Below are 19,137 nucleotides of genomic sequence, written 5' to 3'. Positions count from 1 at the left end.
ACTGCTAGATATTTTAGTCAACAACTTCAAAAGCTTTATAGCAAATCTGGTCTTTGCACTCCCTAAAAGATAAACAGTAATGGTGATTCTGGAGAAGACTAAGTTAATGTCACATAAATATATAGCTCTACCACGATCTAATGTGATACCAGGACAGATCTTAAAAGTCACCAAAAAATAGATGGATAACATGTCCCTTAATCTTTACTAAATGTCACTTTTCTCTGCTTAGCTTTTGAAAAAAGGAAAGTAATTGACAGTTCAAGGTCATTCTCCAACCAGAATGTAGTGTTAGGATTTTATGTTGTTGACTGATATAAGATACATAAATCTTGTACATCAAGGAAGCAGGTAGCAAGGCTGACATTCTATTAAGCAAGTTGAAAATGCTGCCTTAGGTAGTCCCCTGGGGGCCTAGAGGTTAGGATTCTGGGCTTTCACGGCCATGGCCCAGGTTCAATCCCTGGTTAGGGAACCAAGATCCCGTAATGCACACGGCCCCCCAAAAAAAGAAAATCCTGCCCCAAACTCTCTGTTCTGAGGGAAGATGGACCGTAGAAAACCTGAGCCAAAGCCCAAATTTTCCCTGACGAAAACTTTGCCTCTATTCTAGCACCTGGGTGAGGTCCCTGGAGAAACATACAAATCTGCAGAACTGCATGGGACTCATCTTCCTAGCAAGCATTCTTGGGCACAGACTGGTACACATAAGCTTGACCTGGAAAATTTTCAGAGCAGGTATCATCAGTTTTGCCACTCAGCCATAGAAAAAGTCCAGTAATGTTCCTGTGGAACATTTGATTCTGAACAGCATAATTTCCTGACATGCCTGCCAGAATGAATTAGCTACAAAATGTACAGCCAGGCACCTGCATAACTTGACCCTCTGCACGGACCTGTTTGAATTCTGGTGATGGCCATGGAAGGCAGCAACTGGAACTTGAGCCATTCTTTCTGGTAGAAGTTGGATAATAGAAATGACTGCTTATAAAGACTCCTCCCATAATAACATGCTATTAAAACTATATCATATACCACTTACATGTGGAATCTAAAATATGACACAAATGAACCTACCTAAGAAACAGAAACAGACTCACGGACATAGAGAACAGACCTGTGGGGAATTCCCTGACAGTCCAGTGGTTAGGACTCCAAGCTTTCACTAATGTGGGCCTGGGTTCGATCCCTAGTTGGGGAACTAAGATCCTGCAAGCTGCGCAGCATGGCCAGGGGGAAAAAAAATAGAGAACAGACTTGTGGTTGCCAAGGGGGAGGGGTTTGGGGGAGGGATGGAGTGGGAGGTTGGGATTAGCAGATGTGAACTATTATATATAGAATGGATAAACAACAAGGTATAGCATAGAGAACTATATTCAATATCCTGTGATAAGCCATAATGGAAAAGAATATTAAAAAAAAGAATGTGTATATATATAAAACTGAATCACTTTGCTGTACAGCAGAAATTAACACAACATTGTAAATCAACTATACTTCAATTTAAAAAATTATATCATAAGTATACAGAGGCTTAATCTATATGATTTGCTATGGCAAAAGGGCTTGCATTCCAGTAAGAAAAAGTGGCTTCCTTGAGAGTGCTGTTTGCTCTCAGCGTCTTTTCTTGGGTCCCTTACATTTTGAAAGGCCATCAAAAGAAGGTTATTTAAAGTCTTGGGATCCATGTTAAGCCCTGTGAAGGCCAACAGTAAGGATTGTCCAGTGAGTGAACAGGTTCAAACTGGTTTGCAGGGCAATGAGATTTCCCCTTTTTTCAGTGGTAATTCACAAGATCTCCAGGTTCTGGGCAGCTATCGCCTGTGTTCAACCACTTTGTCTCAAGGTGCCTTCTTGAGCCATAAGAGAAACTCTCATGCTTGCTGCATAAGACAGGAGGGTAACAGAGGTCATTGTCCTTCAGCTGGTGTACAGTCCCCTGGTGGGCTCAGCCACATCCCAGTCCAAGCGTGCCTCACTGCAAATGCTGAGAGACTGGGAGACACTTACACCTGATAAACCTGCTCAAGAAAGGTGCCCCCTGGTGTTTACCCCAAGCCTATTGTGAGACAAGGCTTTACAAGCCTGGCTCCTATCTGAATTTTGTCCATAAAATCAAAAATTGAATAGATTTCAGAGAATGTTGTAACAGTTATTTTCTTAGCCAAAACACAAAAAGAGTCCCCTGCTCTTCCCCAGAGCTACAGGGTGGAGGGGGATAAATCTCTGTAATTCACCTCTGACTCATTATTATTAATTTTAATCCAGTTTTCCATATTTCTCCCCAGCTCCTTTTTGGGGAAAGGAAGTTAATTGTTTTGTTGTTCCTATAGTTGCTATGTATAAAAATTTGTTGTTAGTTGTGTTATTTTAAATACTTGCCTAATTTGGGTCCATCTCTTTTGTCCATTGATTAATTTACATTAATTTTTGAATAGGCACAAAAGTCAAAGGTACAAAACAATGTAATAAAAATGTTTTCTTCTTATCCAGCTCTCCCAAATATCTAGTTTTGATCTCCAGTAATAGCTGTCGTTATCAGTTTTCTTATGTATCTGTCTTAAAGATTTTTCTATGAATATACGTTGTTTTTTAAAAACAACAAAAACAACATACTAATTAATAGCACATTTTTCTGCATCCTGATTCTTTTTACTCAACAGTATATCTTGACAATCACTTTATATTAATACAAACAAATCTGCTTCATTCATTTTAACAGTGATGTAGCATTTCATCTCAAGGTCCAGAGAGGACTGTAGTTAGGGACTAACCAACTATATTATCAAACTTCTTTATCTTTTCTAATTTGATAGGTGACAAATATTTTATCTTTATAATTCTAATGAAAAATTTACTCCTCCTTTCCCACTTTTATACCTCTTATATCTTTTCTTTTTTCTCATTGGTTACTAATTCCAGAACAACATTAAATAATCATGGTGAGTATGGATGTCCTTGACTTGTCCTTGACTTTCATGGGAAGGAGGTTGATGTTTCCCATTAAGCGTGATTCTAGCTCTTGGGTTGAGATATAGGTACTTTGCCATGTTAAGGAGTTATCCATTTATTTCTACGTTATTAAGAGATTTATTTTTATTTATGTATTTTACCAAGAATGAAGCTTGAAGTTTTTCAAACGCCTTTCAACATCTAATTTCACTTTTTCAATCCTTCTCACCAACTCAGCAGTGTATTCTATCATTCCGTTATTCAGTACTTTACTTGTCCTTGGCCATCCAATTAGCAATTGCCTCACCCTCATACACACTGTAGTGGATACTGTGGTCTTCCACCCAGATCCCTTCACCATCCCTGCAGATGCTAAAGGCTCACACATGCATCCCTCCCTGAGAATTTCCCTAGGTAACAGGCACGGCTCCACCTTAGATAAAGGTTGTAATCTATCTGGCTGATACATGGGTGCAAAGGGCTACCCCTTGGCCTCAGTTTGGGGATGACTCTGAAAAACCATCCCAGGTCCAGAACTCTTGATAGAATAGTCTGACGCCTTGGGTTGCACCTGCATCGTGAGTCAGCTTCTCCCTCTGTCGGAGTCCTGCCTCCCTCACTTCCTTAAAGCTGTATTTCCTGAGAGAAATCCTTAATAAACGTTCTGCATGTGACTCTTTGTCTCAGAATCTGTTTCCAGGGACCCAGTCGAAGATACACAGAAACCTGTGAACCCTTTTGTTATAGACATTTTCCATGTGTCCCTACAGATCTCCGCTCTCTTCCACCTGGCTTTCTGCCCCTTGCAGCTCACTTGTGTGAATTACACTAGCAAGACTCCTGTGCCCCTGTCTTCCTGTTGGATTTAATCAGCGGAGTGCCACCGCAGAAGATCCAAGGGAGAGAGGACAGTAAGGTGGGATATTTATTCCCTGATAGAGGTTGGCTGGGTTATTTGATTGATTTGAAAGTCAATGCTGCTCTCCAATTGGCTTGGTCTACATGACTCTGTCCTTCCATGTTCTGGCAGCATCTGCCTCTTTTGTTCTCTCAGACTCAGGGAAGGTAAAAGCTATTGCTACTATCACGTGTGGTTCTCCTCCCCAACCACACGTGTTTAAGTAGCCTTCCTTATAAATAAATGCTCCTCAAATTATCCAGGTTTGATTAATCAATTTCCTTTGGGGACTAAGATTAATACAGACCCACCAGGTGTAAGGAGAAAGCTGGATTCCCGTTGCTTCCTGCCTATACTAAAGTTTTAGCACAGGAGAGAGGAAGAGGATGCAATGAAATAATAATAATAAGACTAGCTAATATTTACTGAGTGCTTACTATGTGCCAGGCACTGTCAAAAAACAAATCCAGGGCTTCCCTGGTGGCGCAGTGGTTGAGAGTCCGCCTGCTGATGCGGGGGACACAGGTTCGTGTCCCAGTCCGGGAGGATCTCACATGCCGCGGGGCGGCTGGGCCTGTGAGCCATGGCCGCTGAGCCTGCGCCATGGTCGCTGAGCATGCGCGTTCGGAGCCTGTGTTCCGCAGCGGGAGAGGCCACAACAGAGGCCCGCATACGGAAAAAAAAAAAAAAAAAAAAACCCCAACAAATCCAGATTCAGTTAAGGAGAGACTTCATTGAAAGGATAGGTGTCTCATGTAATGGGAAGAATACTCTGATAATGAGACCTGCAAGGGCCTCAGATGTTAGGTAAAATGGGTTATTCTTTTATAGGGAGGACTACACAAGGCTAGAAAGAATGTAAAGCGGGATAGTGGGAAGAAAGTGTTGGGGTGGCTGATCTGATAGTAGTTCAGAGAATGTTTTACCCCGAGGTCAACCTACTTTCAGGAGAAGCTGTTAAGGAGGGGATGCATGCTGCCTTAAGCTGAGGACGAGTCAAAGTACAGGGGCTTGAGGGAAGGAGAGAATCCTAACCAAAGATTGTTTAACAAATATTTTGTTCCGATTCATCAGTGGGGACAAAACAGTTCAGCTCATCATTTATGAGGCAAAGAATAGGAGTTTGGAGGGTCCCTGTCTGGCCTTTATCAGGGGTAAACAAGGGAGCACCCATGAGTCTTATGTAAGTCATATGGGGAAGGATGGCTCTTTGCAGTAAACCATTTTCCAGAACACAAAGGGTGGGAGGGGGGTTTTCTTTAACCATAGCTATTTCCCAGGGTCACAGGGCTCAAGGTAAAATTCAACATTGTCAGCACTAATCGAAGAGTTTTACATGCATTCTCTCATTTAATCCTCTCCACATCTCTACTTGTTAAGTATAGCAGTACAGCTAAGAGGGTGCCAATAACACAAACTTAGACAAGTTACTTCAGCTTTATCTTTGTCAAAGGGGGTTAATAACAGTTCTGACCTCATAGGGTTGTTGTGAGGGTTAAACAAAGTAATACACACATAGATGCTTCTGGGGCAGAGCGAGTGTTCACTATACCACATTAGCTGTTATTACTATAATTATCCCCATTTTTCAAATGAAGAGAGGATAGGCAATTTATCCAACTAAGTAGAGGTTAAACCACCCCCCCAAATTACACACTTTTATCCTCTCTACTTCACTCCCCATGTGGGGAAAAGAAAAAGATAAGGTGGGAGAAATGTTAGACAAAGTTGGCATAGATTTTCCAGTTACTGCCTACAATTCGAGAAGAAGGAACAGAAGCACTTTTTTTACTTTTCTCTAACCTGAGGGATTTTAAGGCAGTAGCAGAAAGGAAACACTCTCACCTCTTAGAATTGTCACCACGCTGCTGGCAGAGTCTGTGATCACCCCAGGCTGGTACTGGGGTTGCAGCCAAGAGCCCCTCCCTCCCTCCCAAGTTATCAAGCCCTCCAGAGTATCCCCATTCTAACTGGGGCTGTCCTTTATTTCTAGATGCAAGAAGGCTGTAAACTTCTGCAAAACTGTTGTGATTTATTTTCTTCTTGACCAATTAGCAAAAGCTCTCTACATACTTTATCATTTTGGTGGTTGTTCTGTTGTTATAATATCAGTAACCTTTAATAATTTTGTTTCTTCTCTCTTGCTCTACCTTATTTTCTAGGGGGAATAAGTAAGAATATCAATTATCCTTCTCCCTCCTCCTGGATCTGACCAAGTTCTGGAAAATCTAGAGCCTAAAATGTTGGTTGGATTTTGATAAGGATAGGGGATTATTGCTAACTTCTTAGGCATGATCACTGGCATACCTATTTTACTTGATATCTGGAGCTGATCATTTTAAAACTCCTAACTCTCTATACAACAAAAAATTTTCAGTAATCATCATGAAATCAAATTGATCATAATGGCCAGAAAAAGCAACAGTGTATTTTTAATTTATTGAACTTCGTATGTACAAAACATGTCAGTAAAATAAAGAAATAACAAAACAAAGATTATATACCCAAAAATGTAACAAATTAATCCTATTTAATTACATTAATTTTTTTTTTCCCCGTACGCGGGCCTCTCACTGTTGTGGCCTCTCCCGTTGAGGAGCACAGGCTCCGGACGCGCAGGCTCAGTGGCCATGGCTCACCAGCCCATCCGCTCTGCAGCATGTGGGATCTTCCCAGACTGGGGCACGAACCCGTGTCCCCTGCATCGGCAGGCGGACTCTCAACCACTGCGCCACCAGGGAAGCCCCTAATTACATTAATTTTAAGGGAAAAAATTATACCAACATATTGGTCTTTCACAGTAATGAATGATAACATTACATTACCCAAAAACTGGATTAGCCTTTTGGTGGGTGTGGAGCCAAAAGACTCAACCAAGCCAAAGATTGAGAGAAGGAAGGAAGGACATAGCAGGTAAGGAGAACACTGGGGATCTTTCCCAAAGCAGTGTCTCCCAGAATAGCAAAACTGGGTAAATTTTAAGCTAAGGCTATACACATATTCATGAAGGGCCTTGGGCGGTCTATAGAGTCCAAGCTTTAGTGGATTGAAGTTCCGAGGGTCAGAGAAAAGGTCAAACATCATCATCCCTTAGGTTCCAGCTGACCTGGTGATTGAGCGCTTCAAGCTAATCTTTACCTTTGAAACAGAACTGGGAGTCTTTTCAATTAATAATATTGTCTTTGCTGTTGTTACTTCTCTTGCCTAATAACAGTAGTTTGTTTCTGCATTCTTTTATCCCCTTAAGATCATTAATTACTGAGACCTGTTCAGGGGCATGCATTGTAACCAGGCTTAAATAACACAATGACTTAGGCTAAAAAGGTTTCTCTTATGTCAAGAAAGCTGTGCCTGGTTTTCTTTCTCCAGGAACCCCCTACTTTATCTACTTACAATTCGAGATTAACTGCAATTAAATAAGAAGAATTCCAACTAAAATAAAATAGTTTCATGTATGAACTAAAACTTGTTAGCTTTCTGCTCAGGAGTTCCAACCTGCTCCAAGTCACGAGTTTTAGTGTCTGTCCCAAACCCTTTATGAGATCAGGTCTTTATGAAATTAGGCCTAATCCATATCTGAATTCTGTCCACAAAACTAAAAGTTGTTTAGGTATTAGAAAATGTAAAATTACCGGACAAAAAAATTTCACCTCCCAGTTCAAACTGTTTCACTGTTTTAAGTTTTAAACCCTAATAGCAACTCCAAGCAGTCACATAGAATGACGGAATTCTAGTAATTCAAGTTCTCTTTATCTTCACAGTCATTAGGCCATCATTGTTCATCTACTGTCTAGATGCAGAAATATTAGTACCACTGGGATCTCAGACACAAGCTGTGTCTCCCTCATCCACAACCCACCCAATATAGCTCAATAATTCAAAACCTTTAGGAATGTACAAAATGAATGCTTGTAGTTCAGGGCCAACTGTGTAACTAACAATTCTCTAACTGCCATTAGAATACAATGTTTATTTAAATATAAGCAATAAAATGTGCTAATTTGAAGTTTATATGTATTATTCAACACTATAAAGCAAGTTTTTACAACTAAACAAAAAAATTATTTTAGGGAGAAGTATTTTATCACTGACATTGTTTAGAATTGCCAGTGCATGCTCGGTTTTTTGTTTTGTTTTGTTTTTAATTAATTTATTTTATTTTTGGCTCCGTTGGATCTTCTTTGCTCCATGTGGGCTTTCTCTAGTTGTGGCGAGTGGGGGCTACTCTTCGTTGCGGTGCATGGGCTTCTCATTGTGGTGGCTTCTCTTGTTGCAGAGCACAGGCTCTAGGCGCGCAGGCTTCAGTAGTTGTGGCACGCAGGCTGAGTAGTTGTGGCGCACAGGCTTAGTTGCTCCATGGCATGTGGGATCTTCCCAGACCAGGGCTTGAACCTGTGTCCCCTGTATTGGCAGGGAGATTCTCAACCACTGCATCACCAGGGAAGCCCTGTGCTATTAATTTTTAAAATGTCTCAAAATGGGGTTTTTGACCAACATTTTAGGATTTAAATACAAGGCAAGGAATGAGTAAGAAAAAAAATAACATATAAATAAAGGAGCATAGTTTTCAGGAAGTTGAGAGCTGTAGTCTATTATTAGGGAGTCTTGGTTCTGTGTTTATGTTAAATCTAACCACAAAGACAGGGCTATATGAAACCTCAACAAATTGAGTTTAAATCAGTGGAAAGCTGAGTGATAAAATTTTGCAACTTTTTTCAGAGTTAAAACAAAGGAAGAGAGAATTTCCTGGCATCATGCCACAAAAACTTGATTCAACATTAAAAAAAATAAATTTATTTATTTATTTATTTATTTATTTATGGCCGCATTGGGTCTTCATTGCTGCGCGTGGGCTTTCTCTAGCTGTGGCGAGTGGGGGCTACTCCTCCCTGCGGTGCGCAGGCTTCTCATTACAATGGCTTCTCTTGTTGCAGATCGTGGGCTCTAGGTGCACGGGCTTCAGTAGTTGTGGCATGCGGGCTCAGTAGTTGTGGCACACGAGCTTAGTTGCTCCGCGGCACGTGGTATCTTCCTGGACCAGGTCTCGAACCCGTGTCCCCTGCATTGGCAGGGGAATTCTTAACCACTGTGCCACCAAGGAAGTGCAGGACTCACACATCTTGCTTTCTACTCCCAACTCAGCCACATAGAATTTGTGTGGCTTTCTCACCTGTAAAATGAGCATGAAAATACTGACCGCATGTTTTTATAAAGATTAGCAATACAGTGCACAAAACCTCTAGGCCAGGGAATTCCCTGGTAGTCCAGTGGTTAAGACTCTGAACTTCCACAACAGGGGCATGGGTTCGATCCCTGGTCAGGGAACTAAGATTCCACATGATCTGTGGTGTGGCCAAAACAAACAAAAGCCTCTAGGCCAGTGTCTGGTTCATAGTGGGCAATAAAATATTATGCTTACCTGGGAATTCCCTGACAGCCGGTGGTTAGGACTCAGCGCTCTCACTGCTGGGGCCCCAGGTTCGATCCCTGGTTGGGGAACTAAGATCCTGCAAGCTGCATGGTGTGGCCAAAAAAAAAAAAATTATGTATATCTGTTTATTTTTAATTATTTCAGCAGGATAAAAGAAGGCTGGAAAAAAGAGGAAGGATAGTGTTTGGAGAGTTTTTCATATAGCAGAGGAAATAGACTATTCTAAGCCTTTCTAGATGGCGGGCAGAAGTTGTAAGAAAGCATATCTCTGCCCTTAGGAAAAAGTGTTTGTTTTGTGATTGAGTAGGCAAAGAGTGGAAAAGTTGTTTGATGAAATATTGAGCTCCTTATCGCTGGCCACCTTTGATGACTGAGAACTCACGTAGTAAGGATGTTGTAAATTAGATTCATAGTGGTAGAAGATCCCTTCCAAATCCTGGGTTTTGTGATCTGGTATCACAGAGGTACCTCTTCTCCACCTATACCACATTTCAGAGGTTCAAAGCCCATAAAAGTGAAGAATTACTGGGTACTGAACTCTTACCCATAAAGCCCCTGCTTACCTCCCAAACTGGGGAGAAGAGGACCATTTACAGACCATGCCTATCAACTAGGAAGAGTTGGTGGAGTTAATCTAACCATTTGTTTCTTATGTTCAAAAACATTCAGAAGCGTGCCTCAAACTATTGTATTTAACTTTCTCTCTCCTCCTGGTCCATTCTTTCCTTCCGCTCACCGCAGGCCAGGTGTCCCCTTCTACCTCTGAACCTTCTCCAACATTCTACTGTATGTCAGGACACGTTCATCTTCCCCTAACTTTGCCACCTGACCACAGATACGACTTCTGACAGTCCATTTTCCTCTACAACTTCTAGTTAAAATCACCAAGAAGGTAGTTTCACATATTAAGATAGAAAAAAAATGTTAAGAATCAGTTGAGAAATATGAAGACTTAAAGAGGATATGACTGCCATGTTTGTGGTCATGAAGTTTTGGAAACAAACAAGTATTCATAAAATTTCACATTATGAAATAAGTTATGTCTCATTGAGCCTGAAGTAGTTCATTTTAGGTCTAAAAACTTCTCAGGATGGCTTTATGCAAAGACGGATGGATGACTGTGATGTAGACATCTTCTCTATCTCTCCCCTTCTTGTAACCCCAGACCACTGGCCCCCCTTCTCTAGGAGGCTGACCTCTATGAACTGCCACCATGAACTCTCCTACCCTCTGGCTTCCTGTTGGGTTTGACCAATGCAGAGCACTGGCAAGAGATAAAGGAAGGGGAGAAAGCATGGCCTGGGTATTAATCTCCTGCTCCCCCCATGTGGGGGTCACTAGAGGCTGGGTGCCTCCTTCCAACAAAGATCTCAACTCCTGTCAAGTGGTCCTCTCCACACAGCCCTCTCTCCGTCTCCAGTTCTAGGAACCAATCCCACCTCTTGCCATTAGGGATGGCTCTGCTACTAGTGTCTACGTCTTGTGTTTCCCTACACCTGTCTTACCCCTTTGTTCATCCTCTCTTCCTTAAACTCTTCTTGAATGATCCCAATTTGAATATGCAATCTTTTTCATATCAGAACCCTAACTAATATAACAACCATCTCTATTGCTGAGTATCATCAATATGGTACTCACCCAGTTTGAATCTTTTACCAGTGAGACATTGTGCTCAGTTGGATATATGATAGGGCATAGAAGAGAGTGCAAAAATAAGGGTGAGGCCTAATACATATTTAGCACAAAGCTTGACATACTCCTGCTGGAATGTGGAAAAACTTGGCCTCTTGAGTTTATGAGTGAGCACATACAGAGCAATAAATTCATCCTCAAGGCTGAAGGGTAACCAGGGGAAAGCATATTTAGTACAGACACTTTTATGGACAAGGCTATACTGTAGCAGTAATTGATTGTAATCATCGCTGGCTTGCTTAGCATTCATTTAGTCTTTTAATTGTTTCAAACATATCACAAAAACGTGTAATATTTGAAATAGTGTCTTGAACTCAAAAATATCAAGAATCTCTGGGTTTAGTGTTTAAGCCTGGGGTAATACTTATTGCATAAGGTCTTCTTAGAAATTATGATTAAATATAAATTCATTTGGAAGAAGTAACACTAAGGGATTAAATGCATAAAGTAATGTTTCTCAAGTTTAAGAGTACCTAGAATTACCTCAGAAGCTTGTTAAAAATATAGATGGCTGGCCCCTACCAAAGATAGTTTTTCTTCATTCAGATGTGACCTGAGAGTTGCATGTTCAATAAGCTCTCCAGAAAATTCTGATACAGACCACATGTATTAGGTATCTATTGCTGCATAAGAGATTACCCAAATTTAGCAACTTGAAACTACACACGTTTATTATCTCACACAGTTTCTGAGGGTCAGAAATTCTGGAGGGACCTAACTGCATGTCATTGCCTCGGGGTCTCTCATGAGGGTGTAGTTAAACCGTTAGCAGAGGCTACAGTCATCTCAAGGCTCAACGAGATTGGAGAATCTGACTTTCAAGTTCACTTACATGGTTGTTGGCCAGAGCCTTCATTTCCCTGCCATGTGGGCCTCTCCATAGGGCTGCTCACAAGCTGACCACATACTTCCCTCACAGTGGGTGACCAGAGATGGAGACAGCCCAGGATGCAACCCTCAGTCTTTAATAACTTAATTTTGGAAGAGACATATCATTACTTTTGCCATATTCTATGGGCCCCACAGACCAGTCCACGGAGAACGTCAGAGGGGACTAGGCTAGGGTGTGAATACCAGGAAGTGAGGATCGATGCGAGCTGTCTTGGAGTCTGGCTACCAGACTACATTTTGGGTATTTCTGGCAAAAGTGACTAATATCATCTACAAGCTGCTTCCTTCTGCAGATTTAGATAGAACAGATGATCCAGTAAGAAAGTAAAATACAGATGCTGACCAACCCAGTGCCGGGTCAGCCCCTGTGAACCTAGACTCCAGGACCCACCAATCAGGCTGCTGAGCAGTATGCCCAGTGTCAACAGTCACACTTGATGCTGATGCCTCGTATCTTGTCTCCTGTTGGCCTGGTCCCTTTTTTGTCTCCCATTTTCCTGTCCTGAGTTTCTGGTCATGGAGTCTGACATTGCTGATCTGGACTTGCTGCCTTGACCTGCAGAACCTCTCTTATTTCTCACTCCTGCTCTCACTCTGCACCCAGCACTGATCTCTCTGGATCTGACCTCTGTCCTGCCTGCCTTAGGCACCTGCATGGAGACTTCCTCCTGGTCTAGCTGAAGCGTCTTTCACCTCACACCATCTGGCCTGGCCTGACACAATCTGTCTTGATGTAGAATATATCTACTGCTTCCCTCAGCTTCCCTTTTGGTGCAAAATTGAATGCAGTCAGTCTCTACCATTAAATACATTCCATTTATATAAAAGGGTATTTTGTTGTCTATGTACTGTCTGTATATTTTAAAATATTTTCTGTCCTACTTTTTTTTTTTATTTTTTTGCAGTATGCGGGCCTCTCACTGTTGTGGCCTCTCCCATTGCGGAGCACAGGCTCTGGACGCGCAAGCTCAGCGGCCGTGGCTCACGGGCCCAGCCGCTCCGCAGCATGTGGGATCCTCCCGGACCGGGGCACGAACCCATGTCCCCTGCATTGGCAGGTGGACTCTCAACCACTGCGCCACCAGGGAAGTCCTGTCCTATGTTTTTTTATTACTCTATTCATTCACTTGTTCGTTTGTTCTTTCATTCAATCACTCAGTGATTCCAACTGATATTCTTTGTCTACCACATGCACATTTTCCCCTGCTTGAAACCTCCCATCCCTGTTCACACATGCCATTCCTCGCCATCCAGAGTGGCGTCTATTTCCTCTCCCCTTGAATCTGGCTGGCCTGTGACTTGCTGTCACAAATAGAATGTGGCAAAAGTGCACCCTGCTGGCCAAAGGCCTGGGCCTTAAGAAATCTGACAACCTCAACTTTTGCTCTCTTGAGGGCCCCAAGCCACTGTGTAAAGAATTTCAACCTCCCCATTGGAGAAAAAATGAGGCAGCCGAGGCACCAGACATGTGAGTCAAGCATCATAGATCCTCAAGCCCCAGTTACACCTTCCCAGCCAACACCACTTGGAGCATATACCAGCAGTCTCCACCCAGGCCTGCCCACACTGCAGAATCGGAGCAAAGGAATGGTTTTATTGTTTTAAGCCACTAGGTTTTGGGGTAGTTTGCAGTGCAGCAGTAGATAACATACATTAACAAACATGAAACTTCGAAATAAACAAATACGAAAAGTAAACTAACACGAAAAGTATACCAGGGGCAGAAAAGGCAACTTCTGGACTTATCACCTACTCTCAGGACTGAATGGTATTGCATTTGATTTTTTTTTTTTTAAAGTTCATGGTTTCAGTAAAGCAGAAGACTCAGAGTCCAGTTTATAGGGAATTAAGGAGAAAACAATTAGTGAAAAAGTAAAAACATGCAGGTATGGAGAAATCATTCCAGAAATTAGAGCAACACAGTGGTTTTCACCCTGCCTGTATTTTAAAATCACCTGGGGAGCTCTTTTTTTTCTTTGGCTGCATTGGGTCTTCGTTGCTGCGCACGGGCTTTCTCTAGTTGGGGCGAGCGGGGGCTACTCTTCGTTGCAGTGCGCGGGCTTCTCATTGTGGTGGCTTCTTTTGTTGCAGAGCACGGGCTCTAGGCATGCAGGCTTCAGTAGTTGTGGCTCGTGGGCTCTAGAGCGCAGGCTCAGTAGTTGTGGCACACAGGCTTAGTTGCTCCGTGGCATCTCCGTGGGATCTTCCTGGACCAGGGCTCGAACCCGTGTCCCCCGCATTAGCAGGCAGATTCTTAACCACTGCGGCACCAGGGAAGCCCCACCTGGGGAACTTTTGAAAGTGAAGATTCCTGGGTCCCATGCTTTAAGATCCTGATTTCAATAATTCGGGATGGGGTCAAGGATATTGTTCTGAGATGGTGCTGAGGTTTGGAACAGATTGTGAAGAATAAAAATAAACTTGTAGTTGAAAGATCCAACATGGCAAATAAAGATTTTTGAGAGATTGGATTATGTTGGAAGTTTCAGGAAAAATAGCTGGTGAAGAGAGTAGAGCTGTAGATTTGAAGAGAAAGGGAATAATTGAAAGAATTGCAAAGAGAGAAAAGGCTCAAGCACACAGGATGTCTTGATTGGATGGGTTTCTAAAGAACTTCCAAATGTTGCCTGAAGTCTCAAAAATGAAACATTGCATGCATATAGAATCATGTGAAAAAGTGTTAAGTCAAATCAGAACATGGAATCTTTTAAGAGTGCGGGTTTAGAGGGTACTTTCACTTACTTGATTTTATTTTTCCACAGTGAGAGTATTACTTTTAATAATTAGACACACACACGCACAAAAAAAAGATTAAAAAAGCAGCTGAGAGAACTTTTCATTAAGCACCTTTTAACAATCATTCTGTACCTATTAAATTTTTTAAAGTATATTCAAATGTGTAAATCCAACATTTTTAGATCTAAGATAAATTGATATAATACTGGAATATGAACTTAGAATCACAAAACTATTCATACCTTTTGGCCTAATTCCACTTTAGGATTATACCTCAAGGAAATGAGCAGAAAGAAAAGAAGTAGCTTGCACAAAGATGGTCATAGAAATGCTATTTATAATACTGGAAAGTTGGAAAAATCTCAAAACTTCAACAATAGTGGTAAGGCTAAGTAAACCGCACTGCATTATCAAGATGGAAACTATGGAACACTGACTAGTGTGTGGGCCAAGTGGATACACAGAAATGTTAACTGATGTTAAATAAAAAGACAACACCAAAATCCCTTTGCAGGGATCAGAAAATAACATGGAGGGTGCAAATAGTTATAACTTAATATCCTTTCTCCATAAAATTGTTTAAAATCTGGATTTTTTTAATGAGAGAGAGGCATAACCTAAGACTTGCCTACCTTGCTTCTTCTCTTAACTTCCAGTGCCTGAGTACACCAGTAATTTTGTCCTACTGCAGCAATGGAGTTTTAACACCCACAAAAATAACTGGACACATAAGTACTGGGGTACTTGTTTTTAATCAGGGACACTTAAGTCAGTGTTTTGAAAAAATGGGTGCAGCAAAGGATATACCAGAAAAAAATGGCAATTGGAGATTTATAGAAGACACTCTTTTCCTTTCCTATTCAATGCCAACCAAGTGATGGCATATACTGATGTGGTTATTTTCATTATAACCAGAGGGAAAGACCAATCAAAATGGAATGTTTAAGTTTTTTAAAAATATGAACTATCTCAAGCATACCAAGAAGCACAGAGAGTCATACAATAAATAGCCATGTAGTCAACACTGAGATTGAGCCAGTGTGAATATCTGGAAATCTTCTTTGTATCCTTCCCCAGTCCTATTCATCTCCTTGTCTTCTCAAAGGTAAAACTATTTGGATATTATTGGTGTGTGTCCTGCCCTTGCATTTTAAAATACTTTTACCACATGAGTATAGATGTATAAATAATATAGAATGTCATTTTGCTTATTTAAAATTGAAATGGGGGACTTCCCTGGTGGTCCAGTGGTTAAAACTTTCCCTTCAATGCAGGGGTACAGGTTCCATCCCTGGTCGGGGAAGTGAGATCCCACATGCCTCATGGCCAAAAAACCAAAACATAAAACAGAAGCAATATTGTAACAAATTCAATAAAGACTTTAAAAATGGTACACATCCATTTTGAGCTTATTTTTGTGTATGGTGTTAGGGAGTGATCTAATCTCATACTTTTACATGTACCTGTCCAGCACATCAAAAAAAATATTTAAAGAAATAAAAAATAAATTGAAATGGCAAAAATATATAAAAAAGAAAAAAAACAACTAAAAAAAGAAAAAGAGAAAAACAAATACAAAAAAAATTAAAAAATAAAAAAAATAAAAAAAATTGAAATGGCATCATCATGTATATATCCAGCTGCAAATTCTTTTCTTCATTTAGCATTGCTTTTGCAATATGTTAATGTGTGTAAGGGTAATTAATTTTGCTTTAATGACTGCGTGGTAGTTTTTTAAATTATTAATTTTATAATGAAGTTGTTTTAACACAGAAAAAATAAATATAATAAACTTTCATGTACTCAAGACATTTCATCATATAATAAATAGCATTGTGCTATAATGCCATGTTAGTTCAGATCTTTTTTAAAGAAACCAAACTTCCAGATACAATTGTAGCCTCTGAGTCCCTTTCCCTGATCCTAGTTCCCAGACACTATGATGAATTTAGCGGTTACGATCCTGATGAATATTTTATTACTTTTCCTATATATTCATGATCCATAAACAAAATATAGTTGGGTTTTGAATGTTTTTAAATTTTATAGAAATGACAGGCATGCTTTTTTCTGCACATGCTTTTTTCATGTAACATGTTTCTGAGCTTTAACCATGCTGACAGACGGAGACTCTAGCTCTTGACAGATGTGGCATTAGTTATTCATTGTCATTGCTGTATGTTTTTTCATCATGTAGCTATTCTACATATCTTTATTGATTATTGTATGATGAAGATTTAGGTTGTTTCCAGGGTTTTTTTGTTTTGTTTTCTGGTTTTTTGTTTTTCTGTTTTTTTACTCTTATAAATACTACTACTAGGAACCTTGTGGAAGAGACATGGAGAGGCACAGCCCAGATCCTGTTCCAAGGAATGGCTCATTGCCTCACCTGCTGAGAGAGTTGCCAGTGTACAGTCTTCATTCAGTCTTCACCTTTAGGGAATCACTTCAGCTTCATCCAGGGTTATATACCCTTCCAGGGACAACCCACATCCAACAACTGGGTGAATGCATAAACATCTGGCCCACTGCAGGAGCACCTCAGCTACAATGATCTCCATGGACTCAGGGGCATCAGGCCCCCACCACAGCTTGAGACCTCCTTCTCCTTACTCCTGCTCCCTCCTCTTTCTTTCCGCAGGCCCTGATCGCAAGGGCGTGTCCTAGTAAACAACCTGCATGTTAAACACTGCCAACGTTAACAGATTAAAGAAGAAAAATACGATTATCTCAATGCACGCCACAAGCTACTCTGTGGGAGAGAGTCCCCATGGAGGAGCACAGAAGCCCAGACATGTGAGGGAAGCAGCCATATTGGACACCCAGCCTGCTCAAGCCTCAAGAGAGAACCATCCAGCTAAGACCAATCAACCCGCAGTAACATGAGCGATAATAATAAATTGTTTTAAATCGTTAAGCTTGGGGGTGGTTTATTACAGAGTAATATATAAGGAGATCATAGCAATAGAAGACAACTTCCTTAATATGATAATGTATAGTTACTGAAAGCTCGAAAAAATATCCTAAGAATGATAAATCTTTAGTTTCATTCCCATGAACATCCAAAAGATTAATAAACACCAGAACTGTTTCCAATAGATATTGTTTCAGAGGCCTTAGCTATAAGACATATGGTGGGTAGAATAATGCCCCACCCCCCAAAGATATCCACATGATAATCTTCAAAACTGTGACTATGTGAGTTTACCTGGCCAAGGGGAATTAAGGTTGCAGATGGAATTAAGGTTGCTAATCAGCAGACATAAAAATTATCCCGGATTATCCTTGTGGTCTGATATAATCACAAAGGTCCTTAAAAATGGAAGAGGGAGGTAGAAGTCAAGAGTCAAAGGAGATGTGACAAGAGAAGCAGGATCTGTCTCTGAGAAGAAATGTCATGTGCTGTGGGAAGAATTTGGCCCACTATTGCTGGCTTACAAGATGGAGGGAGAGGCTAGACACCTGTGAATGAGGGCAGCCCTAGAAGCTGGAAAGGGCTAGGAAATGGATTCTGCCCTGCAGCCTGTAGAAGAAACGCAGCCCCACAGACAACTTGACTTTAGTCCCGTGAGACTCATTTCAGACCTCTGACCTCTAGAATCTTAAGATAATAAATTTGAGTTGTTTTAAGTCATTAAGTTGGTGGTAATTTGTTGAAGCAGCCATAGAAAACGAATACAAACCATATATGTATAAAAGAAAGGATGTAAGGATAGGAAAGTAAGTATGTATTTGGGAGAGGTATGTTGTTCTCTCTCTCAAACACTTTTTGGAAATGGCAGTTACTGTTTCAGGTTCTAGACTTTAATTTATTATGTAAAACTCACCCAGGTTATCTGCATCAAGTGATATGAATACAGGACTGGGTCTACGCAATGAGGGAGAACTCAAACCCCATTTAGTATTTAGCTTTGAATTTACCTTAGATCCTCAAAAATCATTTCAAACAAGATAATGAAGCCATACCTTGAAGATCTTCCTCAAGAGAGTCTGGAAATCTATTTCTGTTTCTAATTTCTAAAAAATTATTTGTGATGATCCACTCAAACTGAAGCCAATTACTAGAATGTGAGCACCACATTGTACTCTATTTGTGCACTCGATGTGTCATGAATCAATGAATGAATAGTACCAAGTTTTTGTAAAGCACAGATGGTGTTTGTGGCAGCCATGAGAACGTTCCTCTCAGATCTCCAAGCATAATCCTGACAGCCCGGGTTGCTGCATTATGAATCCACCACATTTCCTCCAGGCTGCTCCCAGCCACTGACTGAGGAGATGGGGCATATGGCAGGACTGTTGCTGTGAGACACGAAACTCCTCTGACAGGTAACTTTGGTTTGAGGATTCCCCATTGACCTACAGAAAACACTCTAAACTGCACTGCACTCCAAGATGCTTTCTATTGAAACTTCCTTTCTTCCTCATTCCTTCACCACCACCAGTTCTCCCCTTTGCTCTGGCTCCCTCCCCATTTTTCCCTTAGAGGTGTTTCCCTACAAATTCTCTTACACATCTAATCCCATCATTCTATCTG

Source organism: Mesoplodon mirus (assembly GCF_964341445.2).
Source record: "Mesoplodon mirus genome assembly, chromosome: 5".
Classification (NCBI taxonomy): Eukaryota; Metazoa; Chordata; class Mammalia; order Artiodactyla; family Ziphiidae; genus Mesoplodon; species Mesoplodon mirus.
Note: the sequence above shows the minus strand (reverse complement) of the source record.